The sequence below is a fragment of the Protopterus annectens genome, chromosome 12.part0 (genome assembly GCF_019279795.1).
Source record: "Protopterus annectens isolate FY-2018-M chromosome 12.part0, PAN1.0, whole genome shotgun sequence".
Taxonomy (NCBI): Eukaryota; Metazoa; Chordata; order Ceratodontiformes; family Protopteridae; genus Protopterus; species Protopterus annectens.
This window is the reverse complement of record NC_056746.1, coordinates 916,022,673-916,044,113: the sequence shown is the minus strand read 5'-3', so window position 1 is coordinate 916,044,113 and position 21,441 is coordinate 916,022,673.

Below are 21,441 nucleotides of genomic sequence, written 5' to 3'. Positions count from 1 at the left end.
TTGTTTGTTTGATGAAGTCTGTGTTAACAGGTGAAAAATGCGGTGATTCGTTAAGCGTTTAACGTTATATGTTGTTTTATATACAATAAAATACTTTACACGGTTCGAGAGTCCGGAGGTTAGTTCCCTTCAACTGTGCGTTTTTGTGGTTACCAGTTGTTTGGTTTGCATTTGTACTCCTTGTTTTGCTTACTAAAACATTGCCTGTTTAATAATGAAAGATAGTAAGTGTAACATAGCTATCTATGTTACCAGATTACTGACTTCTGACTGGCTAGCTATGGCTGTGACTATGATGTAATATAGCTGTTTAACTTACTTCACATTGGATAACTAACCTCTGACATCACTTGTACTCATTACGTTTTGTTACAAGAGCTATAAAGATAAAATGTTATGTCTTTCATTAATATTAATAATAACAATAATAATTTGTCATTTCATTTCTCTGTGCTTATGTACACAAAATGCCCCATGTAGATTGTTTAAAATGGTCACCAGTTCTGTCTTGGTGCAGTCACTTATGCAGTTTTAGGCTGTTTCTTTATATAAATACTTTTTCTGATTATGATAATTAGGTTGTGCATGGTGCCAGCTGGCTGAAGATTTAAGATGCATGACAGAGAAAGGAACAACTTGGCTTTCATAATTGTTTCATGTCTAGATTAAATCAAGTGCAGAAATTGCTTACTTTTCTTGTCAAATTTTTCAGATCTCACTATAAACACAGCTTGGTTTCAGGGCTGGCATTAGTGGTAGTCTGTACAATTACCCCGTGGAAGCAAGTCATACTTCTTACTGGAACATGAAGTGAGCAGACAGCAAAAGACATTTTTTTCTGCTGTGTGACCTTGAGTCTACCTTGTAGATACCACTATGAGTGTTTCTGGATTTGAAATTTAACAGTTATCACGGTTCCAGGGTGTTTCCAGCATTGCACCCATTGAGAACAAATAATTGTTGGTTCTGTTGTGACCTTGGAAAGGATAAACAGGGTAATAAGAGAATAAATTTAAAAAAAAAGAAAATTACACATTATGTGCAGCAGACTAAAAAACAAAATACTGCTACTGCCAAAAGGAGGGAAAACATTATTTTTTATTTAAATGGGTAATAAACTTGTCATTCTGATAATGACACAAATATTTAGAAATGGAATATTCGAATGGTTAATACTGTGCTATAAAACATTTTGTAACATTCAACTATATTTCATATATTTATGTCTGCTACTAGTTGGTGCTAGGCTTGGCAGCGCTAGTATGTATTTTTGATAAACAAGTTGAAATATATTACTATGGCCTTTTTTATTTGCTCACAATCAGACATTTGAAATGAAATGTTCACAGTCAGTTAAGTGTCTGCAGTTGATGGATATGGAGTATATCTGTGAATAAAAGTAACTGGGTCCCTGCTGTCTTTTAATCACAGTTACATAGTTAATGGTCTGTCTTGGCAGGGGTAGTGTTAGTGTGTGTGTGTGTATGTGTGTGTGTGAATAAACTACCAGTCATGACATGTATTTGTGGACATTTTATGTCACCTCCTCTCTATCAGAAATAGACTTTGACACTTTTATTTACTGTGCCGTTACACCATACAGGGTACTCACAAGTCAGTACAGGTAAATGGCTCACAATTAATTTAAGATAAGTAAACAGCTTGCAGTTTAATTCCTGTCCCACTTTTGTACTCAGTCTGCTACACTGTACAGACCTCTGCCTGTATATTTCTCTACTCTTCTTTTTCTCTCTGCCACACAGTTTCACATCTCTCTCACCATTTATTTATAAGAGGAGGGTGTGTTCTCCTCCACTCAGGGCAGACATAGATCCTTCTCCTAATCTACCCAAAACTGTAACTCCACACACACACACACACACACACACACACACACATACGTTAGTAGTCACAAGGTAGCATGATATGCAGTGTGGATCAGCAGCGTTAGCCAACCAGATCCCATTCTGGCTGGCCCATAAATTGCTACATGGTTGGGCATCATCTGTCAATAGGTCTGACTTGGGAATAGACAGCATCATGATCACCTAATGCTATGTGTAGTTCTTGGTGGCAAGAACTGTTCACTCAAAGGCACTTTATTTTTCTCCTTGTATTGAAACAAACTTTGGCATAGCACATTTCTTCTTCTGAACTTCAATTTCTCAACATTGTTTTATAGTTTCCCATACTGTTTCATGTTTGGGCTTAGTTTCTTCAGCTCAGCCCAAGCTGATTTGCTCTGTGTGATGCATGTTGCATTTGTTCCTGTGTCTCAGTACACTGGTTCTGCTGAGCATTACTCAAGGTAGTCATGATCTCAATATGTGTAGCTAGAGGCACATAGATATTATGCATGTTGTTGTTATTTAGGGTAGCATGTTCTGACACCAGTTTTGATTTTTATCTAATTCAATGCATTTCTGCGTACTCATATCAGTATATATTTTCAGTTGTGCTATATTGGGCTTAAGAATTATTATTCTACTCAGACTTCCAAGATGACCGCATACTGATCAGTAGCAGAACTTCAGCTCTCCCACTGTGAAAACAGAAGCTGAGAAAAGGGAGTACCATTAAAAAGTTTTTTTTTCTTTTTCTTTTTTGACACTGACCTAGGTGCCAGCAAAGAAGAAATTTGGAAAACCTACAAGAAAATTAACCAGAAAGGGTGAAGAGAAAACACTGTATATGAATTCTGCAGCTGTTTAACAAAAAGCAGTTCAATCTTTAGCTTTGGTTCAACAGATATCTTCTAGTAATTTACAGGAAAAAAATAAATCAAATGGACTCAGAGGTGCTTAAAATAAATGGAATGTTGAAGAAATATATAAATTCAAACAAAAAAGACTGGTAAAAATAGAAGAAGCTTTAACCAGCCATTCAACTTAACTGATAAAACTGCAAAAATCAGCTGATGAAATGAAGAAAAATGTAACTGAATATGAGATTTCTCAAGAACTGTTTAATAAAATAGTACAGTAGAAGACAGAGCATGCAGAGAAAACCTAATATTTTCAGCTCTACTATGGAAACTGGAAGGAACAGACTATTAATTTTATGAAAGTCCAAGTAAACAACTGGATTGGTGTTCCACAGCAGAATTTGTTAATTTAAAGGGCACATTGAGTATATTCTCCAAACATGGCCATGAGAAAGCCAAGACCTATATTAGTAAAGATGCAATCGTACCATTAGAAAAATGATTGAGCCTGAAAAAATGTGGCAGAAGGGCAAATTATTAAATCTGGAGACAGAGTAGTGTTTGTAGAAAAGGATTATACAACTGTACACTGAGCAGAAGAAAAGCAAATATTTCCCAGCAATCAAGGAATATCGAGAGGCAGGTGTGAGATTCAAGCTGCTGTATCCAGCTGTCTTCAAAATGTTTTTCCTGGAGGATCAGTCATTTTTTGATGCAGAATAGGCTAAGGAGGAAATAAAACAAAGTTTATCTAACAAAAAGTGAGTCACTAAGCAGAAAGGGGTTCTGCTTCTCATTCCTCTGATGGTTATTATGTAGCTTAAGAACATTTGAGGATAAATAATCAGCTTTCAGCAGGAAATATTATTTATAGGTGGGAACTGGAATTTGATTTGAAATAGTGAGGATGTGCACGGGAGACCTAGAAGGGACAATATAACAAAAATAGGATAGCTTTCTGTAGAAATTTATGAAAATATTTGGTATGGAAGATGTGAATTCTGTAGTAGGAGCTCTGATAGAATTCAAATATGATCCCCCAAGGTGCAATAACTGGGTTAGACTAGATATAAGTTATATTTCACAGAAATATGTGCAGTTAATTGAAAGCTTTGAAACACAACCATAACTATTTCTGATTGTGCACAAATAAAAACTAAGATAAAAACATAGGGTCATGAAGTAAAAACAAGACATTGGCACTTTCCCACCTACCTGTTAAAAAACAGAGGAATTTAAAGAATAGGTAATGCAAATTATTCAGGAGTTATTAGAGATAAAATGAAAACTGAGTTTAAAAATATAAAAGAGAAAGAGATATAGTTAAGAAGTAATAGAAATTACTTAGAAGGGCTGACAAATTTTAAAGCATTTCAGAATAACGAGAATCTCACAGAACAAGAGGAGGAGCAATTGCTGAGTGATAAAAAAAAAAAGGAAGTTTCTGGGTAATATACATGACTTTAAAAATATTGCAGGTAAGCAACTACTTTTTGATGATAGCTCCAGAAGACAAAACCTTTTAGCACAATGACTTTTGAACAGAATGTTGAACAGGTTGTCGCCAAACTTAGGGAACCTATAACAACAAAAATAACCAGAGATCCTGTAGAGGTTTTAGATTTATTCTGGAAATTTTATGAAAATTTGTACAAAGCAGAGAAATGTGGAAATCAAGAAAAAGTTCAAATGGAAATATTTAAAGAAGACTTAATTATGCCAAGGTTAGAGGCAGATGAGGCTCAGCAACTAACAGTTAAGATCTGTGGTGATGAGATAAAAACAGGGATGTATAATCAGTCTTTAGGAAAGTCCAGAAACAGATGGTATTTCTGTGAAAGTTTAAAAATTAAGAAGTAAGAAACTGATAAAGATCTGGAAAATTTCATTTAACGGTATTTTAAAAGGAGGGGAACCACCAACATCTTGGAGGAAAGCGGTGGTGGCTGTGTTACTTTAAGATGGCAAAAACCCTTCAAACCAAACTTCATAATGACCCATATTAAAATTTTAAACCATTATTATAAAGCATTTATGTCTATTTATTTATCTATTTATTTATTTGGATTTTGTTTACTACATAGTCCACTGGACCATTAAGAGCCCATTTTCATTGGATGTCTGGGTAGAAAAGCTTCTCAATAACATGAATGAAGAGGTGAATACATACAAATGTGAATAAGTTTTAAGAGTCTACAACAAAGACAAAATAGTCAACAATTAATTGACTTATTGGTAAAACAAAAATTAACAAAATAGGGAACAAGTAAAATAAAAGTTAACATTGCATAAATCTTATTGGTATTAGAATAGTGAGGTTTTCAGCCAACATTATTAGATAGTAGATATGAAAATATCAATGACATCATTAGGCAAAGGCAGTTAGGTTTTGAAAGGTGGAGACCTGGTGCAAGTGCAATTCCAGATAGAAGATAAGTAGTCTCGTAAAGAAGTTTTGAAAAAGGTAGGATTCTGAGTAGTTCTAATAGTTAATGGTAGAGCATTCCAATTTCTGGCTACAGAGCAAGCATAAAGAAGCTGACTGGGTGGCAGGTTTGGTTTGTGTACCTGCAAGAGATGCTGATTCTTGGATCTGAGAGCCTCTTTGGATGGTAGTAACTAAATATCGAACTGAGAGCAGGACATTCTGATGGTTTAAAGATTATTTTGTGTGCTGCTGTTAGTTGCAGGTAGGAGAGTTAACGGGGTCTATATCAAAAGAGTGAAAGCTTAAAATTGTGAAAGCTCTTCTATTGAACTTACAACTGCGAAACCTGAAAACATCAAAGGAATGGATCAGCAATTTTTTTTCCCAGGAAAAAAAATTACTGATCCAAAAAAAAAAAAAGAGTGTACAGGCAAAATAAATTGGGGGGCTTTGCCCCCACACACCCCAATATGGGGGGCTGTGCCCCCACACCCCCCAACTTAAATATACCAACTCCAAGTTTGCACTACAGTGGAGAAAACAGCAAAGTCTGGAGGATGGCCCAGTGATTTTTTTCCCCTGGGAAAAAAATAACTGTTCCATGCCTTTGACATTTTCAGGTTTCACAGTTTAAGGTTTGATAGAAGAGCATTCGCTGTTTTAAGTGTTCACTCTTCTGATAGGAACCCAAGTTAGTGTGGTAGTTCTAACCAGTTCAGAGAGTATAGAAGTGTAGAGAGTCTATACTAGCTAAAAGAATGGCAGAGGTGTTGCCAAAATTAATAGATATGGATCAGTGTGGTTTTGTGGTGGGGAGGCAAATATTTGACAACATTAATAGAACAATGAGGATCCAGAGGGAAGCAGAATGTAAGAAAATACCTCTGTTGTTGGGTCTTTATGGAGAGAAAACATTTGATTGAGTAAGCTGGGGTTTTATGAGAAGGGCATTGGAAGCATTTGCATTTCCTGATAGAATAATAAGGTTAATTAGAAGGATATATAAAGGATCAGAAGCAAGAACTAAAGTGGGAAGGTTCCTCTCAGATAAGCGTTGTTTGAATGGAGGAACCAGACAGGAATATCCTCTTTATCCTTTGTTATTTGCTTTATATTTAGAGCCATTGACAAAGAAAATAAGGGACTCAGAAATACAAGGATATAATTGGTATGGTAATCAAACTTTGACATTATTTGCAGATGATATTATTTTGTACCTAATAAACCCAGAGAATGACACCTCAGTGTTGTGGAACACTTTGAGACCATTTCAAGTCTTTTCAGAATGTAAAATTAATGAAGATAAAATAGCCATAACTTATGTACCTACACACAAATCAGTTCAGCAGTACCCATATTTATAGAGACATAATAAGATAAAGTATTTAGCAGTATGGATTAAAAAGGTATCTGTTATGGCAGCTAAGGACATGTAGGAAGCAGCTAAATAAAAAGACAGTGCAAAAATTGAGAAACTGGAAACTCTTATTTATGGATATGGCTACTAAGATAAAAGCAGTAAAAATGTTTTTAGCCCCTTTAGTCTTATGTACGGGTTATGCATACTTTTATCAACCTGAGGAGTAGTTGTGGACAATAATTAATAAGAACTAAAGGAATTTATGTGGGAGGGAAAGAGGGCAAGAGTTAAGTGGGATAAACTGATCCATCCAGTAGAACAAGGTGGTTTAGGTTACCTGATCTGAAGGGATATTTTAGAGCTACACAGTTAGGGCTCATATACATGACACCATTGTTCTCAACCTCTTAAGAGGCCAATTTGGAACATAGACCCTAGCAATGTGTGACAAAAAGTCAAAAATGTGGAACACCTTATTGTCACAGTGCACAAAAATGTACCATTTCCATGGGGCCTGGTTGATGTGGACTTTTTGCCAGAAGTATAAAGTTAGTGAATGCTGTACATTTTTAAAAATTCAATAAAACATACATGGCAATAAATAAAAGAAAATCAGCAAAAAACATTGATAAAATGCAATATAACAAAGAAACACACTGGCCGGCACAGCATAGTCAGCAGCTGACCAGTGTGTTTCTTTTGGAATATAATGGTTTGGCCGTGCACCTTTCTATTACTGGCATGTTTTGGAACTCAATTAAAATGCAATATACACAGCAGCAAACAGCTATATAACAGTATTCAAGTGCAGCTATTTAAAAAATTGCTCTTCAGCACCTGGTTTTCCAACCCCTCCACATTTTATCCCAACTAAATATGTTAACTCAACCAATCAAGGATAAATCAGAGCAGAGTCAGGGGCAAATAAAGAATTAGTCAGGGACACTTTTAAAATATTGCTACCGTTACCTTCAGTGTTGACAGAATAAGTGTATGTGAATTAATGAAGTCTGCAACTCAAATGTATATCATTATTTAGTGACTTGAATCCTCAGTGATCCCCCCCCAAAAAAATTACGTGGAACAGACCAAAAATATGAGACAAAATCTGGACATTCTGTAAAAATCTGGAACCCTACTTCTGTCTGAGACGTTGTTTAATCCCTCATCCACTCTACACATTCAGTCACTTACCTCTGCCTCATAAGGAAACAAAGCAGCTGTAGCTCCACAAGTCCAGTAGTCCACAGCCCCTAAATGTAATGAAGAACAAAAGAAAAATCCAAGGCAGGGGTATAGGTCCTAGGCAGCAACAGCACCACCACAACCATCCCAACCCAAGTAAAGCAAAATTCAGTCTTTTGGTGAGCCCTTTCCCCCATTTTATTAGTGATTAGTGATAATTATGATGTACAAACCAGTAGTCAAACATCGCATAGCAGAGCCACCACTGTTCAATGCGGAACAGCAGAATAGAGGGCTAAATCAATCACAAATGCAGTGCATTCTACACAGTCCAGAGCACTTGGCTGCTCACAGACAGAAGGTTATAATTCAAAGTGGAAAAGGATGATGATGAAGCAAGGGGGAAGTTCAAGAAAGAGAGAAAGAGTGGGATTTTGGATTCAGATCTTTGAGGAGAATAACTATCCAGAATATTATATTCATAAAGTATCAGAAAGTTTTCTAAGAACTAAGCCAATACAAGAATGAAGGAAGGAGATGTTGTCAATATGGATGACTGCAAGTGGAGGTACAGAAAATAGGCAAGAAGGGGCTGGAATTTACTGCAGGAACCTAGCAGGGGAACCAAAATACTAGAAACAAATAACTGAAGCAGAAATGGTAATAGAGTAGGAAGAGTCCAAGAAGACATTTGGATTGCAGACTAGAGACTACCTTCCCTACAAGGGTTTGATCTCAGAGTACAGGCAAAGAGAAAGGAATAGGGGAATTTAAGTGAAAGACCTGCTCTGGTACAGTTTTTAAGTGACTCTAGAACAGAAGCAGATGTTAAAAAAGGATAATTTATAGGGCATATAAAATATTGCATAATAGCTATAAAAATCAATTAGAAGAGATTAGAAAAGATTGGGAAGAGAGACTGGAAAAGCAGTTTACAAGAAAACAATGGGAAGACGCGTGTACGGCTCCTAATTATGCAATCTAGCCCAGAAGGTTTAGGATCTTTGCTTGGAAGTGTTTGCATAGCTATTTTATACCCCAGTCAGACTTCAAAGAAGTTTTCCTCAGGTAGGTAGCAAATGTTGGAGGTATGATGGAGAAGAAAGAGGTAACTGGGAGCATATGTTCTGGGGGTGGAATGAGCTTGCAGATTTTAAACATTTCCTACAGAGTACTCTATCAGAAATATTGGGTGAGCTGTAATAAAGGAATGATTCTTTTGAGCCAGGATACAGGATCTGAATTGCCTAGGCATAGCAAGGACTTATTAAGTTTAATTCTGTTTGCTGCCAAAAAATCAGTTACTAGAAAATGGAAATCAAAATATATACCAACTATATTTGAGGTGTTGAATATTAAAAAAGAGATAAAAGAACTAGAAGATGAGTCTTTAGAAAAGGTAAGGAGCATATTGCATGTAAATAAATGGAAATTGTGGAAACAATACATGCATAATAATGTTCAGGAGGAGGAGTGAGGTGTAAGGGGAGGCACAATTCAGCATTTTTTGTAATGTTGGACTGAAGACAGGAGCAAAGAAAATATATGCAATGTATATTGTATTTAATTGGAGAAATGTTAAAATGGTGTGTTTTCTTTTCTGTTGATGTATGTTTGCCTACGTCTTCAGTGATACGTTAATCTTTGTTTGTGTCTTTCGGCTTTTCCCGGTTAGGGGTTGCCACAGCGGAACTCTGGTCCACTAATGATTGGTAGTTGATTTTTACGTGCCGAGTTACCAGCCCTGATGCACAACCTTCAACGTGATAAGTTAATAAAGGTGTAAAAAAAAAAAAAAGAATTACAATTCTACTTTCCAGATTTTCCCGCTCAGTGGTTGTATGTTTGGCCATTTCTTGCATGACCTTAGGATGCCTGAAACTCTTGCTTTGTTCTCAGTCATTTCACCAACGACTGAACTGTCATTGGCAGAGAGTCCTTCCTTTCCTTGTATCAGATTAACTGCATACTGGTCATCCGTTTTGCCATGTATCATCCTGCATTCTTATTGTAGCACATTTACAAGGGTTTATTCATTTTGCTTTTTTTCCCGGGATGTGTTGATTAAGTGCACATAAGTCACTGGCATTACTCGGCTGTACTTCTTTGCACGTAGTCTCTTTCAGTTCTCCGCTGATCAATGTCAGTTGTTTACTTTCATTTATGTTTTTAGATTTCCTTTATTGTAGAGACTAGGCTATTTCATTCTTGTGAGTTTAAGTATGGGTACAACTCTCTGCTCTATTTCTGGCTTCCTGAAATTGTACTTCTAGTCACCCATTCTCAGCTGGTATGTTCTGATATTTCATTTTCAGATCAAGCAAGAAATTGTTAATCTTTGTTGTACAGTTTCTCTTTTTAACTTTGTAAACACAGAGTGTCAATTTATGTTTGAGACTGACATTTCTTTTGCCTTTTATGTTCCAATACTAAATTACTATTTTTTTTCTTTTTCATTTGTGATGTCTTGCCTTAGCACTTTCACACTTATTTTGGTTATGTCATTCTTCCCTTTTTTACAGAAACTTTACAGAGCCTATTGGATAAATCAGCCATTTCTTTGTGTCCTACTTTGCACATATTTTGTTGGTCAAGATCAGCCAATAACCTTATTTTATTTTTAAGTTAAGAAATCATCTTGAAGACAGCACCTTCCGTCAGTCTTACCATTTCGACACTCTCAGTTAACTCTCTAACTTCATCTTATAAGGTTACATATTACTGAAAGTGTCTAATTTATTATCTGTTGTTCTTGATTACCTTTTTTGCTGCAGCAATATATGCCCTGTAAGACTCTCTGATGTCTTTTCTACAAGCTCGTTTCTTAATATTCACATTTTGCTCCTCAGCATCAACAATTCCATTTGCCTTAGAACTGGAGCCAGACTCTTTATTGGCCAGTAAGGTTTCCCTTTGCATATTTGCAACACTGCATTGCAAGACATTCATTTGCTCCTGTCTAACAGTACAACAGCACTCCCATTCCACTGCATCAAGCTTAGCCAATAATACTTTCTATGCACCTCAGCAAGGAGTTTTGCTTTACTTCCATGATAGCAGCACAAATATTACTTTGCTTACTAATACTTTTTCCTCTCATTTTCTGTACTAACAACTCACAACTAGCCTAGCATGCTTTCACATAATTGTATTTCTTGTGCAATGTAGAAATGACCCTCTTTTCACTTTCAAAGAATTTGCATTCAAAATCAACACCCTTTTCTAGCTTTGTGTTGGAATGAACCCCCTATTTCCTGATTGAGAGTTTAACCTTTTACAAGCAACATGTTTTTTTTTTTTTTTTTTTTTTTTTTACTGCAAGAGGGTTTAACATTTTAGAATCAATACCTTTTTCTTGTTGTACTCAGCACTAAGCTGTGAACCCCCTTTTTTCTGTCTCAGAGTTTAATCTTTTAGAAAAAGGACCTTACATCATCTTTAGTCTCAAAAAATGCCAGCAGTATTTTGTTAAAGCAATTTTATTACACACAACATATTTTGCAACTCTTTTGGTTTAATGGCAATGAAGAACTTTCTTCTCCAGGCTGTTCTTTTACTGCCAGAAAACCCACTTTTATTGCTGAACCAAGCCTCAGTATGACCACATGGCAAATATCTTGCAGGTACACTGATTCTCCAGCATTAACAAGTCATTGTCCAGGAAGACTTGCTGTCTATTCCAGGATCTTTTACACTTTGTCACAGATTTGTTTCTACTCATACAGCACATTGTACAAACTAGTCCCGTATATACCTTTTAACTGGTGTCTTACTACTGCTCAGACAGCATCCTATACAAAGTAATGCTTTATAGGTACTCATACAGCACATTGTACAAACTAGTCCCGTATATACCTTTTAACTGGTGTCTTACTACTGCTCAGACAGCATCCTATACAAAGTAATGCTTTATAGGTACTCATACAGCACATTGTACAAACTAGTCCCAGATATACCTTTTAACTGGTGTCTTACTACTGCTCAGACAGCATCCTATACAAAGTAATGCTTTATAGGTACTCATACAGCACATTGTACAAACTAGTCCCGTATATACCTTTTAACTGGTGTCTTACTACTGCTCAGACAGCATCCTATACAAAGTAATGCTTTATAGGTACTCATACAGCACATTGTACAAACTAGTCCCGTATATACCTTTTAACTGGTGTCTTACTACTGCTCAGACAGCATCCTATACAAAGTAATGCTTTATAGGTTTCCTACCATTGCTCAGTCAGAAATCATTGCAGTTCTGTTGTGTATAAAGCTCCACCATTTGTTAGTGCAGGGCTTTCAACGTACTGCACATCTCATTGCTTGTACTTCTTAACACGCTGGGTTTATGCGTATGAACTGTATTTCAGAAACAATAAAGTTCAGTTTAGAAAATATTAGCAGACAGTGATTTTTGCTTAAAACATGGGACAGTTCATAAATATAGGAAATGTCTGCACCATATAAGCAACATACTGTTCCACTATTGCAAGACACCATATTTTGACTCTAAATTTGCTTTAAAAACCTGTTAAGATGTCACTCTACACTCTACAGAGTTGTTAGCTTTGCACTGAACAACCAATAACTCAATTTTAATTTTTCACTGCAAAAGCCTCCTATAATGTGAGGTCCTTCTTTCCAGTACACAGTTCATTTACAGGCTATAAACTTCATAACAAAGACAATATTATTATGTGCAGTAGTACATTTGAACTATTTCAGAAATGCCACACCACTGGATCAACTTCTTCAGTACTTCTGAACTGTTTCTGAAATACCGTATAGTTAACTTTGTCAACATTTTACACACAGTTTGGTATTTACATAAATGCTCTGCAGTTGAAACCTGTAGTGTAGTCAGGATTTTCCAGTGGGTATGCTTCAGAAGACCCTGACTTGCTTCTCAAAAAAACAAAAAAAAAAATAATAAAATAAAATTAAATAGGTGACACTTTCCTTCAGAATAAATTACCAAGGTGTCTGTACTTCAGTTTATACACTACATTTGTTTGACTTTTTCTCTCAAGAAAGCTAGTACAATAATTTTTCTAAGGACACCGTTGAACATAGACTTTGTAATGCCATAATTTTTAACGCTCTGTATACATTTTTTAGTCTGGAAATTCAACATAGTTTTGCCTTACTTGCTAAAATAATTTCTTTCTTTCTTGAGTACACACTTGATACTGGCAGAACATTTTCCAACACTTAGTACATGCAATATGCATATCTTGATAAACAGTCTTCCAGTTATTTCATATCACTTTGCCAAAACATTTAACAGTGCTTGCAATTCTGTCACTGTTTGAAATGCAATATGTTACTTTTCAAAGTGAGTTTGATGAGTAATTAATTTTACTTCTCTATTAGCCTACTTTTACTTTTGTTTCGTTCTGCCTCTTGGTCTGGCAAAAAGAAGCCACTCAGTCTATTTAGTATTCATTTAAAAATTTGCTTAACAAAACAGTTTGAATTTCAGCCTTGTCAGATTCACAGTAACTCAACATAAATCATAGTTTGCCAAAACAGAAACAAAAATTGCAATTCCTCATTAAACATACATATAAGTTTGTCTTTTTACATGTATGGAAATCAATTCACAATGGGTCTGTGCTCGCATCCATCCACAAAAGTAAGGATTAAAATATAACATAGTTTGTTGTTTGTAAATCAAACTTTGCTTGCACTCTCCACCCAGATGATCGACTCATCAGAAAGTCAAAAATCATATGGTTGAGATATATATATATATATATATATATATATGTGTGTGTGTGTGTGTATGTGTATGTATCTCAGGCTGGCCTCAGACTGACTGAGCCAAATGCATGCAGTAGGGTCCCATGGCTATTGGGCAGGGGCCTCCATTTGTCAGAGTCCCCATTTAACATGATTCTTGTTACTGCATTCATGTTTTTTGTGTGTGTGCAGTGTCACATCACTAAATGTCACATGAACAGAGGGAATAAGGCTACAGTCAATGAGTTGTAAAGAGGGGAGATTCACAAGACTTAAAAACAGCAGCATGTGTGGAACATCAAATAAAATGTCTGCCTTGAGGACTTAGTGAAAGAAGAGGGAGTTAGTAGTCAGTTGCACATTGTGGATTATTATTGCATCCAGAGCTTGTATTATCTTTCTAATGGTAATAGCAATTCCAAGTGGGAGCATTTTAAGAGGACATGAATTAACTAAGACACTCTGGCATTAGATTCAGACTCTACAGCCAGAGGAGATTGTGGATTAGCCAACAGCCAAGACAGTGGACCCCCCCCCCTTCTGTCACCATCACAAATTGTGAGCCACGTGGCAGGCAGGTAACAGCTTGTACTTGTAGTACTGTAATGAAACTAATGACACCATAAACTCTTAAACTGCAACATGCAAATTTTGTGAGGTTTTAGTATTTAAATTCATGCACAGCTCATAGCACTGGCTACTGGGCTACAGCCCCTTTAACAAAATCATACTCAAAAATCTTTATTGGTATTTTTCATTGTTGTTTTCATTTAAATTACTGCCAGTAGTCATTGCTGTTCTGTGGAACTGGCACTTCATGGGAGTATTGCACATGAGAGTTCTGCATTCTGTTAAATAACATATTGGTTCTTGACATGACTTAATTTGAAATGCAGCCTTGTGTTATTACAGGTATTTATATGTTTTTTTCTTAACATAGACTATGAGTGTTGCCAGCCAGGATCAAAACAAGTACGTAGCTGACAATTTAGGGGCACATATACTTTTGAATATTAGTATTAACTTGGGGGCATGTGAATTAACATGCTTTTTCAGAAGTAGAAGAAGTCTATAATTTTAGGAGGAATGGGGCAAGATTTTGAGACTAAATCAGAAACAGCTGAGAAAGGTGTGTGTGTGCGTGTGTGTGTGTGTGCGTGTGTGTAGGGAGTTGGTTTGCATTATTTGGTTCTGACAGCAAAAGCTGAAATAAATTAATGAGTCAACAGACTTTTGCCTCAGCGATGTTTGCTGAGGGATCACTGAATTATTTGGCTCACATACTAGGTTCCAGAGAGATTTGACTAAAGAACTCTCTGAATCCCTTTTGGGTAATTTTCGTGTGGCTATTCAGAAGATGGTGGACTCCCAGCTATCCACCCTATAGCCAACTTTCCATGGAGCCAGGCAACCACTCTCCAATGCAGCTGTTGGTATGGCCAGGGCAGCAGGTGTCCTCATGCCTGAGTGCATCTTTGTGACTTTGTAGAAGTCTTCAAGACATGCTTTGTAAATGTCCCCTATAATCAGTCCACACTTTTTAGACCCCAAGTTAAAGACACTCTTACCAGGATTCAACACAAAGGCCAGACTCTGCCTCTGCAGTGGTAATTCATTTTTCTACTCCTCAAAGAGCTTTCTCTAGAAATCGGAGGACAGGGAAGAATGTGTGGTTAAGAGAATCACAGAGTTCTTACCATAACTCTCTTGAGGATAGGCCTACTCGTGGCAGAGATAGAGGTAACTCAAATGGACATCACCCTAGGGGCAGAGGTGGACCACATAATTAAGGTTTCTGTGGTCCTTTTTCAGAGAAGGTCTCGTAGCAACCCTGAATGGTTGTCCAGCTGCTGCACTCTAGAGGCAGTCAGGAAGGCATTTTTCTTCTCACCTACAAGTCTGGCAAAACATAACCATAGATTCATGGGTGCTAAAAATAATTACTAGAAGCAATTTAATTACTTTTTCCCTTCCTCCTCACAAAAAGAGGAGTATTCACAATATTCCACCTAGTCAGTGGACACCAGCAGCACTAGAAGTTTCAAAACTACTTGAAAAAAAGAGTCTTTCAACCAGTACCCCAAGACCAGTTAAAATTCAGAGTTGACTCAAGGTTCCTTTTAGTACCAAAGAAAATGGGGATCTCAGACCAATTTTGGATCTTAGTCATCTGAGCCAGTTTGTGAAATAGACAAAATTATAGATGGTCACAATTCAGTCCACTTTGTGTCTGCTAAGGAAGGATGATTGGATGTGCTCAACAGATCTCCGGGAATCTTACTATCATGTGAAGATAGAGAAGCACTCCAGGAGATTCTTCCATTTCCATCTGGGAACCAATCACTACCAGATCAGAACTTACCTTTTGGTCTCACCTCAATCCTAAGGATGTTTACCAAGATAATGGCAGTGATGACATTGCACTTGTGTCTGCTAGGGATCCAAGTTTTCCATTATCTCCACAAAAAACAGTTACGTTCCGGCACTATTAAGGCTGTCCTTAATAGTGCCGGAACGTAACTGTTTTTTGTGGATTTATCCTTTTGGTTACAAGTTGTTAGTGTTGGTTTGTTTTCCATTATCTCAACAATTGGTTCCTAATGCTACCTCCGATCGTTTACTGTTATACCATCTGGATCTTGTGCTCCAATGGTTGTGGAATGTAGGAATAACAGTAAATTTTCCCAAATGCCATGTGACACCAATACAGTAAATAGAATTCATAGGATGCCACGTCAATACCAACTTACAGATCTCCAGCCTTCCCCAAACCAGGGTTTTATCTTTGCATCTAACAGCAGTGATGGTTCTTTATCATCTGTCACCTCCAGCGAGGCTGATCTTATGTATTTTGAGTCTAATGGCGCCCATGATAGCATTGGTTTCACTAGCCAGGTAGCACATGAGAGTACTCCAATGGATCCTAGCACTACAATGGTCTCAGAGCATTCATTTGTTAGATGCAAAGAATTGCATCACTCATATCTGCAGACGGCATATTGCCTGATAGATTATGTCCTCTTCAGTGACAGAAGGTCACCCTTTTCACATGGACTCACCAGTAGTGGTAATAACCATGGATGTCTCCCTTCTAAGGTGAAAGGAAGATGGTCCAAGGTGCATGGTCACCCATAGATGCCAATCATCACATCAGTATCTTGGAAATGAGGGCAGTCTTCCCAGGATTCTAGGCCTTTCAGGATCTCCTCCCCAAGGACATGATTTCCATACAGATGGATAATATGACACTGGTTCGGTACATCAGCAAACAAGGAGGAACCCTTTCCTACTGCTTTGTTGAGAGGCCATGAGGGTCTGGCAATAGGTGATATCTTCACAATGTTTTCTGATTACAATGCACGGGTTTATCTAATGTTTTAGTGGACAGATTGAGCAGGATTATCTTGACACCTCATGACTGGTCCTTCAACCCAACAGTGTTAACTTTGATTTTCCATCATTAGGGCCAACCTTGCTGCAACTTCTTTGCCTCCTATCTCAACAACAAATGCAGCAGTTACTTTGTCTTGATCTCTCCATAAGGTCAATCACCAAAGGATGCTTTGGTCCACAGTTGGCCCCCAGGTCTCCTGTATGATGTTTCTGTACCTGTAATGAACAAGTTTATCCTGAAAGCCAGGCAGTGCAAGGCCAGGGTGATCCAAATTGCACCCTTCTGGCCCCTACAAATATGGTTCCCCTTCCTGTGTCCTCAACTATTACATCCCCCATGGATGTTGGAGAATTATCCAGATCTTCTATATCACCCATCCAGATTGCCTTCTCCAGACCTTATGTCCATTAAACTAACCACATTGTTTGCCCTGTTTTGACTATAGCCAGAGATGCCAGGCTTCCCACTACAATTGTCAAGATCATATCAGCTTCTCAGAAACTGGCCACAAAAAAGGTGTACCATGGCAAATGGAAGAGTTTTTTTGTTTGGGCAGTTTCCAATGGATTGGAACCTTTCTCAGCACACATTCTGTCCATCTTAGAATTTTTATTTGAGCTTTTTGACAAAGTTTACAGTTATTCTGCCATCAACGTTTAAATGGCTGTTATCTCCAACGTCTACATAGCCCATGAGTCCTCTGTAGCTTACCTAAAGATTTCTAAAGCCTTTTTAAGAGGGCCTTTCTTTTACAACCTCCCATCAGGGATGCAGTTCCTCCATGAGATATTACCATTATGCTACAGGCTCGAAATCAACCCCCTTTGAACCTGTGGAGACAGTAGCTCTTAAATTCCTGACTTGGAAAACTATTTTTCTGCTGGCAGTTACATCAGGCAGATTGATTTTGGAATTACAAGCACTTTCATGCAAGCCTCCGTTTTTTCACAAGGACAGAGTTTCTTTTAGAACTAATGTATCCTTTCTTCCTTAGGTAGCAGCTGAAAGAAACTGTCATAAATTTACCAATATTTTTCCCAAATACTCTAACAAAGGTGAACATATGTTACATATGTTAGCTGTTCATCGTCAACTCAGATTCTGTATTCATAGAATGAAACAGTTCAGAAAATCTGATCAGTTATTTATTACCTTTTTGAAACAAAAATTGGGAAAAGCTGTCACTAAAGTTACCCTTTCAAGGTGGTTGTCAAACTGCATTTCATTTGTTCATAACAAAAATAAGTTGTCTGTTCAATCTAATACTAAAGTTCATTCTACAGCAATATCTACTTCAACATCATTTTCCAGAAGGCTTCCCATTAATGACATTTCTGCTGCAGTGACTTGGTCCACATTATAAACTGGGTGTACAATAAAGGTCAAGTTCTTCTTTTGATTCCACTATCCTCAGGAATGTCCTTCCTTGATAACGCTCAGAAAGACAGCTTGGGAGTCTGTCCCGTGTTTTGAATCAGATGAAAATAAACAACATTGGATATGAAAGTTACGTACTTCCCATAACATTAGATTCATGTTGTCTGATTTTTGTCTGGTTCAAACTCCTTCCCTCCTTCACCTTCCTAAATTGACACATATGACTTTGGGGATGACCGAGGGGAACTGCTGAATTCTCTGTCTGTGAACAGTCCTGTTCTGACTGTTACCCTTTCTCCCTCTATTTATCCTAGTTGAAACTATTATCACATTCATAATGTTGTACGATATTTGTGTTAGATAGGCAAACTCGATCGGAGGTGCTAGGGTGGAGTATAGGGAATTATGGGTAGGGGAGGATTCAGAAACCTAGAACCCATGTATTGAATTGGACGAAAATCAGACAACATAGATCTATCATTATGGTAAGTTCATAACTTTTGTTTATTTTACATTTCAATACATGGTATTGCATGCATGCCTGTCTATATCTATCTATTTTTACATTTATATATGTAGATAGATATGTAGAAAGTAGAAAGTCATGATTAATGAAGGCCAATAATTCGGTAGCTTGGCAACTGAATATATAACATTTGCATGCCAATCAACATTGTACTGGTTGCAGTAACTTGCTGTCTGTTTTGTTTTATTCACATTCATTTGTTAAGATATGTAAACAAATGACTATTATTATTTTTAGTCACTAACAAAGTTGTGCATTTGTATACATGAAACACTTCTCACTTTAAAGAGATTTGCTATATAAACAGTCATTTTTGTAGATTTTAAGTGTAGAATAACATAGTGTTTACAATACAGACACACTTGCTATAGTTTCGTGGTATGTGGTTTTGCATATGATGAATACTGCTGCAACCAAAAATACTTAAATGAGTTCTAGAATGACTAGTGTCAACTTAACCTTAGACATTCAACCAACATGTCTACTTGAATATATTTTAGTTGGCAATCTAGCAGACTAGACAAGCAAAGGGGAATATTATGATTAGTAACCTTTAACATTCAACCAACATGTGTCTTATTGTTGTGAGGAAGTCATTCTGCATTATTGAGCTTCTAGCAAAGGGACAGTATCTTGGTCAAGAGATGTCATTATATACATACATACAAACATTTCAAGCATGGGCATTAATGCCCTTCTAGTTTGTCAATATACCAAAACACTAGTTCCCATAATAAGTGTCCAGGCTATTCTTAAAAATATCTAAACTAGTACTTGTTTTAATGTAATTTGGTAGTCTGCTCTATGCATCAGCTGCTCTCTCAGAGAAGCAATTAGTACACCACTCATACCTATAAAATCTTCTACATAGGTTGTCTGATGGTTCTCTGCTACTTTTTGATAACCCCAAACATTCCCAGAGGCAGTTACCTCTAAATGCCCTATATACCTGAACAAGATCTCCTCCTAAATATCTATATGAGACACTGTACACGTTCAGATATTTTAGTCTTTCATAATAACTGAAATTTTCACATCCTTGGATACCTTGCTATATTTCTGCTGCACTCTTCACAGTTTACTCATGCTTGTTTTCTTATAAACTGTCTTTCAGCTTTTCCCAGTTAGAGGTCGCCACAGCAGAACTCCGGTCCGCTAATGATTGGCAGTAGATTTTTACATGCTGGCTTGTCGGGCCTAACGCACAACCTTCAGCGAAGGAACTCATGCTTGTTTTCTTGTAAGGTTTCCGTATTCTTATTCCATATTCAAGTTTGGGTCTAATGTAACTAACAAACAATGATTTCATCATTTGTGATTTCCTAGGCTTTATAAATGTTTTTATACAACCTATAGTTCTATAACTATCATTAACCAATTGGTTGATATGATTAAGAAAACTCATAGCTGGATCTACCCATATATCCAGGTTCTTAAATGAGTGTACAGTTTCAATCACTGTGTGCTGTATTAAATATTTCAATTTATGTCTCCCAAGTCTTGTATGCATAGTTTTTGATGTATTTATTAGCATATTATTCTCCTATGGCCAAATGGTCAATTTAGTCAAGTTCTTTTGCAGGGCATGCCTTATCTGTAACACTTGTAATCAGTTTAACCAATTTCAGGTTGTATGCATATAGACTGTAGAACACCTCAGATGAAAAAGTTAGGTCTGAAAGATACAATCTAAACAAGTAAGGGCCTAGGACAGAGCCCTGTGGGACACCCTGACTGTAACTAAGAATTTTGTCTGTCCATTTGCTGTATGATACTTGCCATGTTCTATTTGTAAGCCATGCAGCTGTCCATCTTATCAAGAGTGCATCAATACCTAGTTGTTCTAATTTATTGATCAGTGTTTTGTGTATGACAAATGCTGAAGTTAAATCTATATAAATTACATCACAGCACAATTTTGCATTCATAGTTGTTATTATATCGTTATAAAACATCATGTTACAGGTGGTAATAGATCTATTTTCAGCATATGCATATGTTGACATATGGTTTCAAGTCCCAGCCTATCCAAGTATGACTATATCTTATCCAATATTACCTTCTCCATTATTTTTCCACAACATAAAAGTAGACTTAAGGGTCTATATGTCTCTGGGTTTGTCGTACTCCCCTTTCCCCTTAAAGGCAGGTTTAATAAGTGCATGTCTCCAATATTGAGGAATCTCCCTATATTTACATGACCTAGTGAGTACTAGATATAATCATGGTACCGTAAGTTCTTGCTGAAGTGTTCTCAGGTCATTATTACTAATTCTGTCTCTTCCCTGTGCTTTGTTTGGATCCAGTTTGTGCAGTTCTGTTTCAATATAATCTAATTTGATTCCAGTATCTGAGGTTACCTGGATGTTCCACTATACTTAGCCCTGATCAAGCCCATCCTGTCCAGACATATGCAACAACTAGAGTGCCCACAGGGACTAAACCACATGCTTGAAGACCACCTCAAAGCTTTATTGCTATGCTTGGTCTCTTTTAGACTATTAAGAGGTGATCTGTGCCTGTCATATAAGGCATCCTCTGACCCAGTACTAATGGGCCTACTGTACATCAGTGAGTCAAATGGTATCAGAAATACCTGCTCCAGACACCTTAACCTGGCAACATAAACAGAATAGTTTGGAGTGACATATCCCAGAGGACATCAGTACTCTGGAACGCATCTCTATTTATTTTATTTGACATTTGCTTACCAGGATGGAGGCCCAGG